Genomic DNA, 13,557 nt, shown 5'->3' with positions numbered 1-13,557 from the left:
GCTGCTCTTGGCGATAACACTGAGCTGAGTGGGGCCTGGCTCTGCTAATTTGAGTAATTCCTATTTTCCCATTTCATGAGGAAAACTTCTTAGAAGTGGAGTGGGCTCTAGATTATGTACTAATAGAATGAATTGTTATTTGGGAATTTCTCATTTCTATTGTGCAATGGACAATAATGTTCTTAATTAAGGCTTTGAGATCCTAAGTGGAACATTGAAAAGTAAATAATGTTTAATATCTTGGTGTTAAATGTCATGTTTCAATTGTTCAAAAATGATACCATTGATATGATACATGTAATTCTTCATTAATGGGCATGTTTAGTTACCAAGTATCCATTTTGTTGCCAACCAATTTCTGTAGCAGATTACCATCTCCCTTTTGCATGGCTGTCAAAAGGAGTTACTGGTAAATAACTGAATAAGCCATCTCTTGTCCATCTGAGACACATTCCCAACCCATGTAGCTTCCCAAGGGACTAGTAAAGTCTAGGTGACTTTGGATATCAGCCCTTTGAGAACCAAGCATATTTAACCAATTTTAAGATGCATGTTTTTGTTTTTCTGCTTTAATATTTTTGAAATCATATTTCAGTCAATAGTGTTGTAACCATTTACAACTCTCTCCCTTCCTTCCTTCCTTCCTTCCTTCTAAACACATAAAAATGCATCTTACAATCAATGCATTTCCATTGAAGAAACACAGTCATTGTGCACCGTGTAGTAGAGCTTCAGCGGATGACGGACACTTATGTACCAGTTGTCTCATAGCATTACAATGACGTCAAAGAATTTCCATCACTGAGTGATGTTGTAGGTGTCATGACATCACAGCAGAGCACCACAACACATCGCCTCGTCTGTGGTGATGCTGGTGTGTATAAAAGCGTGTCATGTGCAGTTAAGGACAGCACATGATGTTGCTGATGACCATAGCAACTGTGTTGCTGGCTTATGTATTTACTGTGCTATTCTTTTTGTCATTATTTTAGCGTGTACTCCTTCTACTTATAAAAAGAAAATTGTTTGCTATGGTATTCTGGCTGCAGCCTCTTGCATCTCCTGTTTATGTGTCTCTGGATAGACCTGATTTTCTCTTGGACTTGATTTAATTTCGTGCTGTTTGTCATGTAGAGTCACGCACATGCCCATCCCTGTGGCCTGGGCGTGGAGTGGGCTGTACCAGCTCGGGGTCTGGGTGAGCACACTCTCGTATGTTCACCCAATGATGAAATTGATCCGACGATGCATTTCTCCGAAGGCATCCCAGTGACTGCATTTAAGATAAACGACTCCACTCTTATTGGTGGTAACTTTGAGCGGCTTTGGTGGCCCTCATCTTTATCACTCTCTTCCCAAAGCTACCGGAAGTAAAAACAGTAGTGTTCCTTAATGTAGAAAATTGATGTTTCCTCAATCTTATATAAAAAATGGATTAGAACATCTTTATTTACTCATGACAAAAACTCTCATGAAAAAAGAATAGTAGGTGTGCTGGGCAGACACAGCTTTGAGGAAAGTTTCTCCATTCAAGCAGGACCGCTGGCCCCATTCTCCCTGGAATCTGCGATGCTTCTCTAAAGAGGGGCAACTTTGCTTTGGCTATGTCTTCACATTTTTGAGAGAAAGAGCCTCCAATTCCCCCCCTTTTTCCCCAGCATACTTCCTTGCAACACATAAAAGAGGTTCAAGTAAGTATATTTTTGTTTCACATCAAGGTTATTTTTTTTGGTCACTTGCTAACTGGTGCACTACTGGAGACAAGCCCTCAGCTGCTCTTTTCATCTAAATCAGGACCAGGCAGCTTCCTGACTTATTGGTAACAGGACTATTCTGCACTTGGTCTAGCGGCTGCGAGACCCGCCCTCCCTTTGAGGGAGCCTCGGCTTGTGCGTGTGACTGGCGGTTGAATTGCTTCATACCCATCTTCCTTCTGCTCTTCATTCCGGGTAGTTCTTTTCCGAGTTCAAAGTCTCTCTCCTCCATGGGTTGTACAAACTCAGTGACATATGACTGTCCCTACATTTGTCCTACTTTCTGCTTTTGGCAGCAAACTTCACTCCTCGATTTAATTTCAAAGGACTTGGAGTCTAACTCGGTGGGATTTCTCGTGATGTCCAGGACACACGACCCTGGGCTTCTCGGCCTTCCCAATGGAGGGAATAAAGGAAGTCGACAGGCTTTTATAATGTACATTTTTTTTGTCTTTCTCTTTTTTTTTTAATTTTCGAATTTGTTTTGTACAGTTTAATAACCATGCACTTTCTTGTCTGCATCCTTAGTGAAAAGCTTTGGTCAGGAATAAATAGAAGAGGTGGTACCTGTCCATGGAAAGGTGTGCCCAACCCCAGGCTCTGCCCCGCCTAATGTAGAGCCTATAAACTCTTCATTTAATCCTTATTTGTAAAACGATAATCTTAGGCTCATAAAAGTACTATTTATTATAGAAATGGCTTTTAAAAAACCCGAAAGTATAATGAAGAAAATAAATATCATCCAAATTCCCAGCTGCCAAACGCTGAACTTTTGATAATTTTTCTTTGAAATTAATTGGTATTGTGTTTTATATTCTGCAGTTTTCACTAGTTGTCTTTCCATGAACTATTCAAATCATTCAGAAACATAACTTTTGACGGCTACATTTTAGTCTACCAAATGTTGACCACGTTTCCTCAACCACGTCACTATTGTCTATTTAGGTCAATCCAGTTTTTTACTTTGGTTTGTTAGTTTAAATATACAGTGACTACCTTGGGGCCCAGTCTTTGTCAGCCCACTATCTACATCTTTCCCTACTGGAGGAGCCAGTTAAGTTTAAAAATTTTTTTTTAAATTATTTATTTTTTTCTTCCTGCATTTTTTATTGCTACATTATAGTTGTCCATATGATGTGATTTATTATTATATATTCATGTGCACACAATATAACAATATAACAGTTCAATATTACTCCCTGATACTCCCCCATTTCCTCCCCTTCTACCTACCTCTCCCTACTGATCTCCCTTTGATTTTCATCAGATCCTGTCCCCGCCCCCACCCTGACATCTCTTTTTTCCTCTCTAGCTTCCACATATGAGAGAAAACAGACAACCACTGACCTTCTGAATTTGGCTTATGCTTAACATAATGTTCCCAGGTTCCATCCATTTTCCTGCAAATGACAACTTCATTCTTCTTTAAGGCTGGATAAAACTTCTTTGTGTGTATATATATACCACATTTTCTTATCCATTCATCAGTTGATAGACACCTAGGCTGGTTCCATAGTTGGCTGCTATAGACAGGGTATGATGTATCATTGCAGTAAGTTGGCTTTAGTTCTTTAGAATAAACACCCAGGAGTTGAGTAGCTGGGTCCTATGGTGGTTCCATGCCTACTCTTTTGAGGAGCCTCCGTACTGATTTCCAAAGTGGTTATACTAATTGACAATCCCACCAATAGTGTAAAAATGTTCCTTTTTCTCCACATCCTTTCCAGCATTTTTGATTATTTGTATTCTTGATGGCTGCCATTCTGATTGGAGTGAGATGAATTCTCAGTGTAGTTTTGAATTGCATGTCCCTAAAGTTTTTAGTAAAGGTGCAGGTAGTAAATATTTCAGGCTTTTCGGGTCATGAGGTCATTTACGACTATTCCATACTTCGCTTTTGGAGCCCAAACAGCTGTAGACAGTATGGAAATGGACATGGTTGGGTTGCAGTAAAACTTTATTTACTAAAATAGGTCTTGGGAGGTAACTAGCAATTCCCATTAGTATAGGTGACTGTATGCTTATAGGCCCCAGAACCTCTTTTAGAGTTTGGCTGATAATGAATTATAGATCAATTGCATCATTCTCTCCCATGATTCCTTTACAGTTCTTAGGTCCAAAGTCACAGCTAGCTCCAGGGCAGAGGCTGGCTCCAGGCCTGTGGGTCTCCTGCTGGTCAGACAGGTCATCTCTAGGCTATAAAGCCCCAGGCAACCATCACCTGACTTTGAGCAAGTCTGTCAGCAGCCTATTTACCCACAGGTCAACTCTGTTTATAAGGAGTGGCTATAAAGGGCCTCGCCTATGTTTGTAACCTGCATTTGCCAGACCATCATGGGTTTAGCCTCCAGCCAGCCAGGTGACAAGCACAGAAGCAGAACAAAGGAAGAAAGCAATGAAACCAGTCAACTCTCTTCTTAGAGCTGAATCTTCCAGTTCTTAGCGGTCTGGTTCCACATCCCCAAATCCAGCTCCTTTGAACATTTGAAGTGAAGCAAATCACTGAACCTCTGATTTTCTGATCATTTCAAACTCCACTGTAGCTGTCACGCAGTTTGCCTCAAAGGGAGAGGATCTTTGCATGTTTCTAAGCAGTGCCTAAAGTCTCCCAGTGCCCTACATTGTGGGGAATTCTCTCACTCCAGGAATACTCCAAGGAAGCTCAGGGGTGATGACATCTGGAATGTTCATGGATGCTACAAGTGCAAACAGCAGGCACAAAGCTCTGGGGGATCGCGCTTTAAAGACAGGCATGGAATGTTCCCCATACACTAGGAGGTATCTCTGAACTTGTACCACCATTAAACCCTAATACTGAGCAAAAAGCCAGAGCTGCCTTTTGGATTGTAACCTGAGATGGGATTTTTGAGCCTGAATCAGCGATGTCTCAAGCTCTCTGGCTGTGAACTTCAACTTATTTATAATTCATTGCTCATGAGGAGGAGCTAATTTGGGGGTTATTATATTTTGTCTTGAAGCTGATATTTGAGCAAGAAGCAGTATCGTGGCCCGCCTACTCCAGGGCTTGCCAACCACAGATTGGCTTCTTTATCCTGAAAGTCAGTGGAGGAATTTCAGAGGGGAGAAGACAAATACCGGTAGAAAAATGTTAACTTAATAAAATGGAAGAAGATCAGATTTCCTCTGTTTCTGGCTGCCTCCCGCCTGAATCTTTTTGTTGACTTCTTGAAACTTCCTGTGATTTATAGGACCCCTTTCCTATAGGCCGAATGCCTTTTGATTAAGAAGTGAACCACAGCCCCAAACCGCAAGGACAGCTGTTGTTCCAATCATCCCGAACTCTTACCAGTCTTTCCCCCTCTGTTGCGTGAGGACCTCATCTTAATGCTGAAGCCGCCCCACGCACAACAGGCCCTCCACTGCCCCAGACAACCATTGTTCCTTTGGGTCCACACCTTTGATCCACAAAGTCCTTAAAGAAGAAACTCTCTGAACTTCTTTCATGGTGGGTGGTATTCCAATTTGTGCACTCCGAATTGTTTCCACCCTAAAACTCAATGATTATTTAAGACTCTGGGATCCTGCCAATAGCATCTCAACTACTTACAACTGTGATTCTCGTACTGTGGTTCTAGGTGGTGGGGATAGGGACTCTGTGTCTCTCGAAGACCTTGTCAGGTGTGAAGGTTTGGGGTGGTCGTGTTGGGGAATGGGTGTGTGCTATTGAACACTAAATATCATCATCCCTGCTGGTCAGATGTTTGATTTGGTTTGGGTTTCAAAGGGCATTAGAAGAGAACTTGACGTTTTCATTTATTAAATGGGAGAACAGGAGAAGAAAGGAAGGAAAGCAGTCCCATGGGAGATGACCAAGCCATATCCTGGGTGGAAAAAGAGGTTCAGATACAAGGGGAGTCTCGGCTCTCTGCCTCCTCCGAGATTCGCAGGTGTCCAGGATTGCCAATATGGGGGCGCTGCCTTGAGACAGACTGAACAATCAGTAGGAATTAGTAAATGGACCTGGAGCACCTGGGAGGGAAAACAGATGGGGGCCCTAGCACAGGAAACTAAGAAGGCCACCATGTTATCACTGGACCTAGGGAACAGATCATAGAAACCTGGGACCTGGGATAGGCGGGTCTTGCCAAGTTGCAAGTAGCCATCCAGTGGCAGGGGTTGGCAAGCAACAGCCCACAGGCCCGTCTCACCCGCTGCCAGAGTCCACCCGTGAAGCTCATTGGGACACAGCCCGGCCCACTTCGTTCCCCTATCGTCTCCGGCTGCTGCTGCACTGCAGTTAGAGTTGGGCTGTTGAGACAGAGACTGTAGGAACCTTAGGACTGGAAATGTTTTCTCTCTGGCCCTTCACGGCAAAGGCTGGTCAATTCCTGCTCTAGCGCACGGATCCCTGGCAGAGAGGGTATCCCAGATGGCCCTGAAGCGGGAAGACCAGGTGCATCAGAGCACATGCATGCCCTGTGCTGGGCGAGGGGACAGAGGCACGAGGAACGTTTTATGTGTCCACTGCATTCTCCTTTGAATTCTTTCAGTCGAGCTTTCTCTGGTTGTGTTTGGTCATGGTTTAGTAGACAAAGGACGTTGGCAGGGCCACTGGGGACAGATTCACTCTTTGTCTATTTACCCACATAGCTTTGGTCGAGTGAAGGTGAAATTCTGTCTGGAACTTGTGCTAAACCCTATATTTAAAATGACTGCAGTGAGGTGTGGGGACATATCCTCAGGTGACTCATGTGCTGAGGTCATCGTCCTGAGACCCAACAGAAACGAAGGCGCACTTGGGCAGCTGTGTTCTCCATAGCTGCCGAGAGGTTAAGCACGAGCCACACACCACCCCCTGCCTCCATCACCCCAGGAGGCAGTGGGGTTGTGAGAACTGTGCTGCCCAGCAGGACCCTGCAGAGAGACAGGTCACAGAGGGACCTGCAGCCCTGGGGACAGTGCTCTGCCTGTTGGAGAGATGAATTGGACATTTCTAAGAATATTTCTGGATAACAAGAAGCCCTTGGGTGTAGTGCCTCCCTCCAGTGCCAGGAAACATGTGCTCAGTGCTAAAGATCTCACTGCTGGGTCCAGTGGGCATGGGGCCTCACAGCTCTACAGTACGTGTCTTCCAGCTCTGCTCTTTTCATGTCTCTTCCAGGTGCATCTCCTGAAACTTAGCAAAGCATCATGGAAAGGAGGCCATCATTCTTTCGGGCTCACATGGCAGCTAGAAGAGAGTCTTGGGACTTCTTGCTATGGGCTTCTTTTTCCTGACCAAAAGACTTGGGCAACTAAGGGACAGGGGATGTGTGAATCTGGTGTTTACTCCTTTCAGATTTTTCTAGTTACCTTTTAGAGTGCTTCAGGGTGGATCTAACTGGAGGTTGCCTTTGGATTCAATGAAAATCTGCTGCAGACCATCGCCACCATCCACAGAAACAGAGAAAAGTGGTTGTAATTGGGCTGGGGCATTTAAAAATTAACAATTTTGCTGGGTATAATTATAGCTACTCAGGATACAGAGGCAGGAGGATTGCAAGTTCAAGGCCAGCCTCAGCAACTTAGTGAGGCCCTGTCTCAAAATAAATAAATAAATAAATAAACAAACAAACAAATAAATAAATAAATAAAAAGGGCTGCAGGTGCAGCTCAGTGGTGGAGTGCCCCTGGGTTCAATACCCAGTACTGCTAAAACAAACAAACAAACAAACAATTTTGCCAGTAAACAGCCCTCCAATTATATATGAGTTTGTTCTTTCCTTAAAACAGAAGTTGCGTGTCTGTCCGTGGCTCACTATTCACTGAAACCACATTGTAAAGTTTCAGAGGCCACGTTATCATCCTCACAGTCCTCTCTCGTCTGCTTCCTGTCTGACTAATTCCCTTTTGTCGGGGTGGGGGGCATTTTTCTGTTGGAGTTGGAGCTCTGGTCTATGTCAGCTATGTTCCCCAGCTTCGGTATGATTTTGGAGCAACTGTGTTCGACTGGGAACCCTTCTCAGTCTGGTCCTTGGGTGGTATCAGGAACACGTCACTTAGAAAGTTCTGCTTGATTCTGGCACATTAGGCTCGGTGCAGATCCTGGGGACCCTCCCTGTTTTCTCCTTCCTTCGATTTTTCTTTTGTGACAGTCTCATTTACAGTCCTCTTGGAGTAGAATGTGAGTCATCTGTGCCAGTAGTTTTCAAACCAAGGCAGGTGTCCAGGACTCCTTCCAGGGGTCTGACCACCAGGGCAACTTGGGTATTATTGGGAAGTTCCTGGGTCTAAATATTATCAACTACTTCTTCCTGAGATCCTTTTTCTGATCTTCAAAATTTAGAATAAGTCTTGCTTTTCTTATTTGAAAAATGGAGATTTGGATTCCTACCTGGTTGATTCTATAGGGGCGTTTGAGGCACGAGTTTGTCTGATATAATGCATTGATAGAAGGGAAATATGGAAAGATGCAGGGAGACTTTGTGGCGATGATGAAGGAAGCTAGTAGAAAGCCCCAGAAAGGGCTCCATAAAGGGAGGCCTGGCTCAGGAGCCAGATGCTGCTGTATCTGCATGGGATTATCATACCTTGAAGTATGTGGGCAATAGAGTTAAGCACAATTGGGCACCATAGGTAACAGGTGCTCTTTGGTGCTTTTATTGTTTTGTTATGTGTGTAACACTCTTCAGCCAGAGCAAAATAAACACATATCCTGGTTATTTAATAACAAGGAAAAGGCCATACACCAAATCAGGGTGAAAAGACAAATAGAAGGGAACAAATATTCTCCTTGACAGGTGGCAGGCACCTACAGGGGCAGGGTCCAGGAGGATTAAGGTGGGGGGTTAAGGGATTAAGGTGAACTGCAATAAGGAACTTTCTGAACTTGAGGTCCCAAGCCAAGGGAGTCACTGTGTGGAGCCCCTCCTCTCTCCTGAGCTGATGGCCAGGGGGCAGGGATCAAGCCTCCCTGTAGGGAGGAGGGCCAAAGCAATGGTGGATCTTGCTGTCCTGTGGGAAGGTGGGGTCCAGACGGGTGGGGGTGGTTCAAATGGCCTATCAGGAGGAGGTGGGAGGGTACCTCCCAGTTATGGGGTTATGAGTTACAGAGCAGAGGGAGTTGGGGTGAGTCAGGAGACACTGGGGTGGAGCCCTGAGAGAAGCCAGCCACAAAGAAGGCCAGTTGCTGCCCGGAGTCTCTGCCCAATTCTGATTCCCTTTTATGGGCCAGCTGGCCAGGAAGCAAGGGCCACTGTGTGTGGAGTCAGAGGCTGGCCCAGCAGACCCGCTTCCCCAAAGCCCCCTGGACTTGTGTGTGTTTGCATGAAGATCAACAATCATTGGCCTGATAAAGAGCTGTTGTCTTAGGGTTGTTTTTTTTTTTATGTTTTAGTTAATTTTTTCTTGTTCTGTGATTCAGGTGATTTTAAAGATCAATAGTCTGGTTATCCTTCAACAGGTCCCAAATTCCTACAGGTAGGGGTGCATGAGACCCCAGGAAGTTCCTCCTTGAGTGCTTGTTTGTTAAGGTCTTGATAGAGATTTCCAGTCCGCAGACAGCTCCTGGCTCCTTCCACCTTTTACTCCCCTCTCTGGAGAATCTCTCCTGGGAGCCCTCGAACTTGCTGTTAAACTGTTCGAATTGCCGCAGTAGGAATACAAGCTGCTTTAGCAACTTGCCCTGAAAAGTTCATCTTCAAAATAACTGGGAATAAGTTCTGCTAGGCGGAGGATGGACTCACACGGTTCTATCCCGCTGGATAAGGTGATGGGATGTGACGGGGCTCCTGATTTCCCCACTGAACGGCCATCCTGGAAAAGTGAACCAAGGGGCTTTCAGGAGAGAGCTTCCTCATGAGTGCTCACAGACCGAGAAGGAACTTCACTGTGACTATTGGAAATGTCTTGGGCCATTTTTTCTTGCTATAACATGAGGTTGGGTACTTGATAATGAAAAGTGATTTCCTTAGCTCACAGTTTTGAAGGCTGAAAGTCCAGTAACCTCACCTGTCTGGCATCTTGTGAGCACCTTGTAACTCTGTTACAACATGGCAGGTAGCATCATGGTAAGAGTGTGGGAGGAGAAGTCAGATGGCAAGAGAGGAAGCAGAAACTGGGGGAGCCAGGCTTGCTCTTTCTAACAAACCATCTTGGGAGAACTGACCCACTTCCTGAAGGCCTAACTACCCCCTCTGTAAGGTCAGCATTAGTCCCTTCCTGAGGGAAGTGTGATGGTTTAGATGTGAGGTGTCCCCGAAAAGCTTGTGTGTGAGGCAGTGTGAGAAGGTTTACGGGTGAAATGATTGGGTTGTGGGAGCCTTTATCTGGTCAGTGAATCCAGTCAGTTAATCCTGGTAGGGATTGACTGAAGGCAGGTAGGATGTGGCTGGAGGAGGGGGTCACTGGGGGTCGTGCCTTTGGGTTATATATTTTGTTCTTATTCAGTTCTCTCTCTCTCTCTCTCTCTCTCTCTCTCTCTCTCTCTCCTGGTTGGTACCATGTTCCCAACTGCTGTCCTCTACTACACACTTGGGCCATGGTGTTCGGCCTCACCTCAGGCCCTGAGAATGGAGTTGGCCCTCCATAGACTGAGACCTATGAAACTGTGATCCCCCCAATCAACGAATTGTTCTTGTCAACTCCACTAATGGTTCTGGTCAGGTCTTTTGGTCAGGGCAGTGGAACAGCTGGCTACAACAGAGGTCAGGACCCAGTCACTCGCTAGGTCCTCCTTCTTAAAGATCCCACCAACTTGAATGCCTCACATTGGGGACCTCACTTCTGCCCCATGTACCTTTTGGGGAACAAGCCATATCCAAATCCTAGCAGGGACTCAAATATTTATTGACTTGTTTCAAAGAATGTGAAAAAGAAAGCTACCCAGGATGGCTGTGTGGTTTTAGCAACAAGACAAAGACCATCTCGAGTTGCTTTTTCTCCATCTGAGGGCCCAATCTGTAGGATCAAGCAATTTAGATGATTTCTAATCAAGTCTGGGCATAAAATTAGAGTCCGATTAAGCAGTTACTACCTTAATAAGTAAAATGGGTAAAAGTTGAGGTTTAGCGGGATAGGTACCAAATTGTCCTCAAGTTTCTTGAGGAATTACCTAGTGTGTTTGCCAAAAATAGTTTAAGGCTTAGATTCCATCCCAGACCTAGGGACTCACGCTCCAGGGTGTACCCCGGAATTAGAACTTCTAGGAATGTCTGAGAAACAGTGCTTCCATCTGTGTACATATTCTTGAAAAATAGAAACTGTCCTTAACGTTGAGATGTTCAATTCTTTGGGATTGTCATCAGCAGCAGAGACCCTGCAGCCTCATCTCTCAGCCCAGCTCTGCCTCGGCTCACCGCTGTGTGACTGAGTAGATCCATAGATTCCTGTCCTTCTTCATCCTTCATGTGGAAAGCTGGTGGCATCACGACCATATCTCATCTCCAGATTTTCCCCTTCTTCTCATGGTTGGCAGGAAGATACATTTCTGAGGGTGAGGGATTAGGGAAATGGGAGCCCCACTTGGACTTTACACTCAGCTCCCTGTTCCAAGTTGTCTTGTCTGGATTCTGCAAGGTGACCTTGTGGTGCACAATGAAGGGTTTCTGAATTCTTCTTCTGCCCTTGCTCCTTTACCAGTAGGTCCCCCATCAGCCTTCATGGAGGGAGGCTGATGAGGAAGGGGCCCAACGGGAAGGAGGGAGACAGCAAGGGGAGAGGGGGGAACACTGGTTTGGGGGCTGGTGAAGAGGGCAGGGATGGATGGAGAAGGGCTGGTGGTGCAGAGAAGGATCAGAGGGGCCATGGGGGGCTTTGGGGAGGAGGCTGATGAATAGGGAATCTGGTGGGGAAGGGGACCACTGGGCAGTGGGAGGCCTTTGGGGGAGCATGGCTGGGGGTATTTAGGAAAAGGAATGATGGGGAGGGAGACTGGTTGGGGAGTGGGGTCAAGGGAAGGGAGACAGGAATGGACCATGGGAAGGAAGCCTTCTCGGAAGAGTAGGATGTGACTATTTCCAGGGCACTAAATATAACAGCAGCAGGTTCCATCTAACTCTTCCCCTTGACTGTGACATTATCTTTGCATAAAAGGTGATGTGAGTAGTAAAATATTTCAGTTTCTAAGAAGGCTTAAAGCAACCTACTGCCCAACCACATCACATGTCTAAAATGTCACAACCACACAGTCACCCAGTGGAGAACACTGCAATCAAAGGCAAAGAGCCCCTAGGAAATGCATACTTTGAAGATTGAAGTTTCATAAAATAAAAAATAGAAGGTAGCAGCAGTATTACACACAAATTTGTGGAAAATGCATGAATTTTCCCCAATCATGCGTGTTCTCCAATGTTTGTTTCTTTTTGTAGGCATTTATAAAGAGTAACAAATGAGTCCTAGAACTTTTTGAAGCTATCTCTCATTTCTAGTTTTTGGCAGTAGATTTCTGCCTGGAGTTTAACTTCCTGACACTCAAGATACTGCAGCCACATGTTCTTTTATACTTTGAAAAACTCAAGGGAGACAATAACAGCTCATTAAAAACATCAAATTATTCTTTCTTATTTAAGAACGGTGACTATAAAAATGAGAGTTACATATCAATTTCCCTTTATGTAAAACATCTTCCTAATTTAGTGAAAGAAGTTGGCAAATGCATTCTTTTTTTTAATTGATTTTTTTAAAAAATAAATGACAGCGGAATGCATTACAACTCTTATTACACATATACAGCTCAATTTTTCACATCTCTGGTTGTATATAAAGTATGTTGACACCAATCTGTGTCTTCATCCATGTACTCTGGATAATGATGTCCATCACATTCCACCATCCTTGCTAACCCCCTGCCCCCTCCCTTCCCCTCCCACCCCTCCGCCCTTTCTAGAGGAATAAATGAATTCTAGATGGGGCCACATGGCCCCGATACTGGGTGGTCTCTCATCATGGAAACTTGTCCCACAACATGTTGGACATTATGGAGGTGAAAACTTAGAACCAAACTTTATCTTATGTAAAATACTAAGTATTTTGTGCAGAACTTAAAATATATTCTGCAACTTCAAGGAATGCAGCTAACCAAATCCAATGGAGGATGATGATACTTGGTCTTGATCAGAATCCTCCCGAGTGTTGGTCACTGTTTCTGAAATTCATGTCTTCCACAGCTACTCTGCATGTGGCACCTGAGTCTCCAAAATATCCTGTATGAGTCCATATGTATTGCTGGGCCATTCAGGTGATCCAGTGTGTACTTAACAAATACTTTGTTGAGCTCTTGTTTTAAATGTTTACTATGAAGGAAAGGCATCCACAGTTATTTTCTTGCATCCAATGCATTCATAATCAGGGTCTGTAAGCCTCTGCTTATTAATTTCATCTTGACAGTAGATGTTCTCAGCACCAACTATTGAAATATAGATTATTTTACCCCAAATTATGTAACTTTTAATTTCTCCTAATGATACATTTAGGGCATTATTTTGTTCTGACTTTTTTGAAATGACATAGTTATGTATAGAAGCTATGCAATTCATTTCATGTTAAGGAGGATATTTTAAAGTATTTATTTTAAACAGCCAGTGTTGGGTGCAGTTGTGTTGGGGACCATCCATTCTCTGACCCTCCTCTTTGCCTGGCTTTCCCCGGTCTAGTCTGTCTTTTAAGGGCAGCAACCTGGGATCTGACTGTTTACCACTTTGGTGATTATTGATCTGAGAACACTCGGAGATCCAGTGTCTTCAATTTGACTTAGAACAGACAATGTTCTTCTATCTTTAAAAGTAAATTATTTTCAAATTATGCTTTCTTCCATGCACCATGACTATGAGTCCCTTACTGAGCTCCCTGATGACCTTGACCCTTG

This window comes from Urocitellus parryii, chromosome 5, assembly GCF_045843805.1.
Source record: "Urocitellus parryii isolate mUroPar1 chromosome 5, mUroPar1.hap1, whole genome shotgun sequence".
NCBI classification, from domain to species: domain Eukaryota; kingdom Metazoa; phylum Chordata; class Mammalia; order Rodentia; family Sciuridae; genus Urocitellus; species Urocitellus parryii.
The sequence above is the reverse complement of the archived record's forward strand: the minus strand, read 5'-3'. Positions refer to the sequence as shown.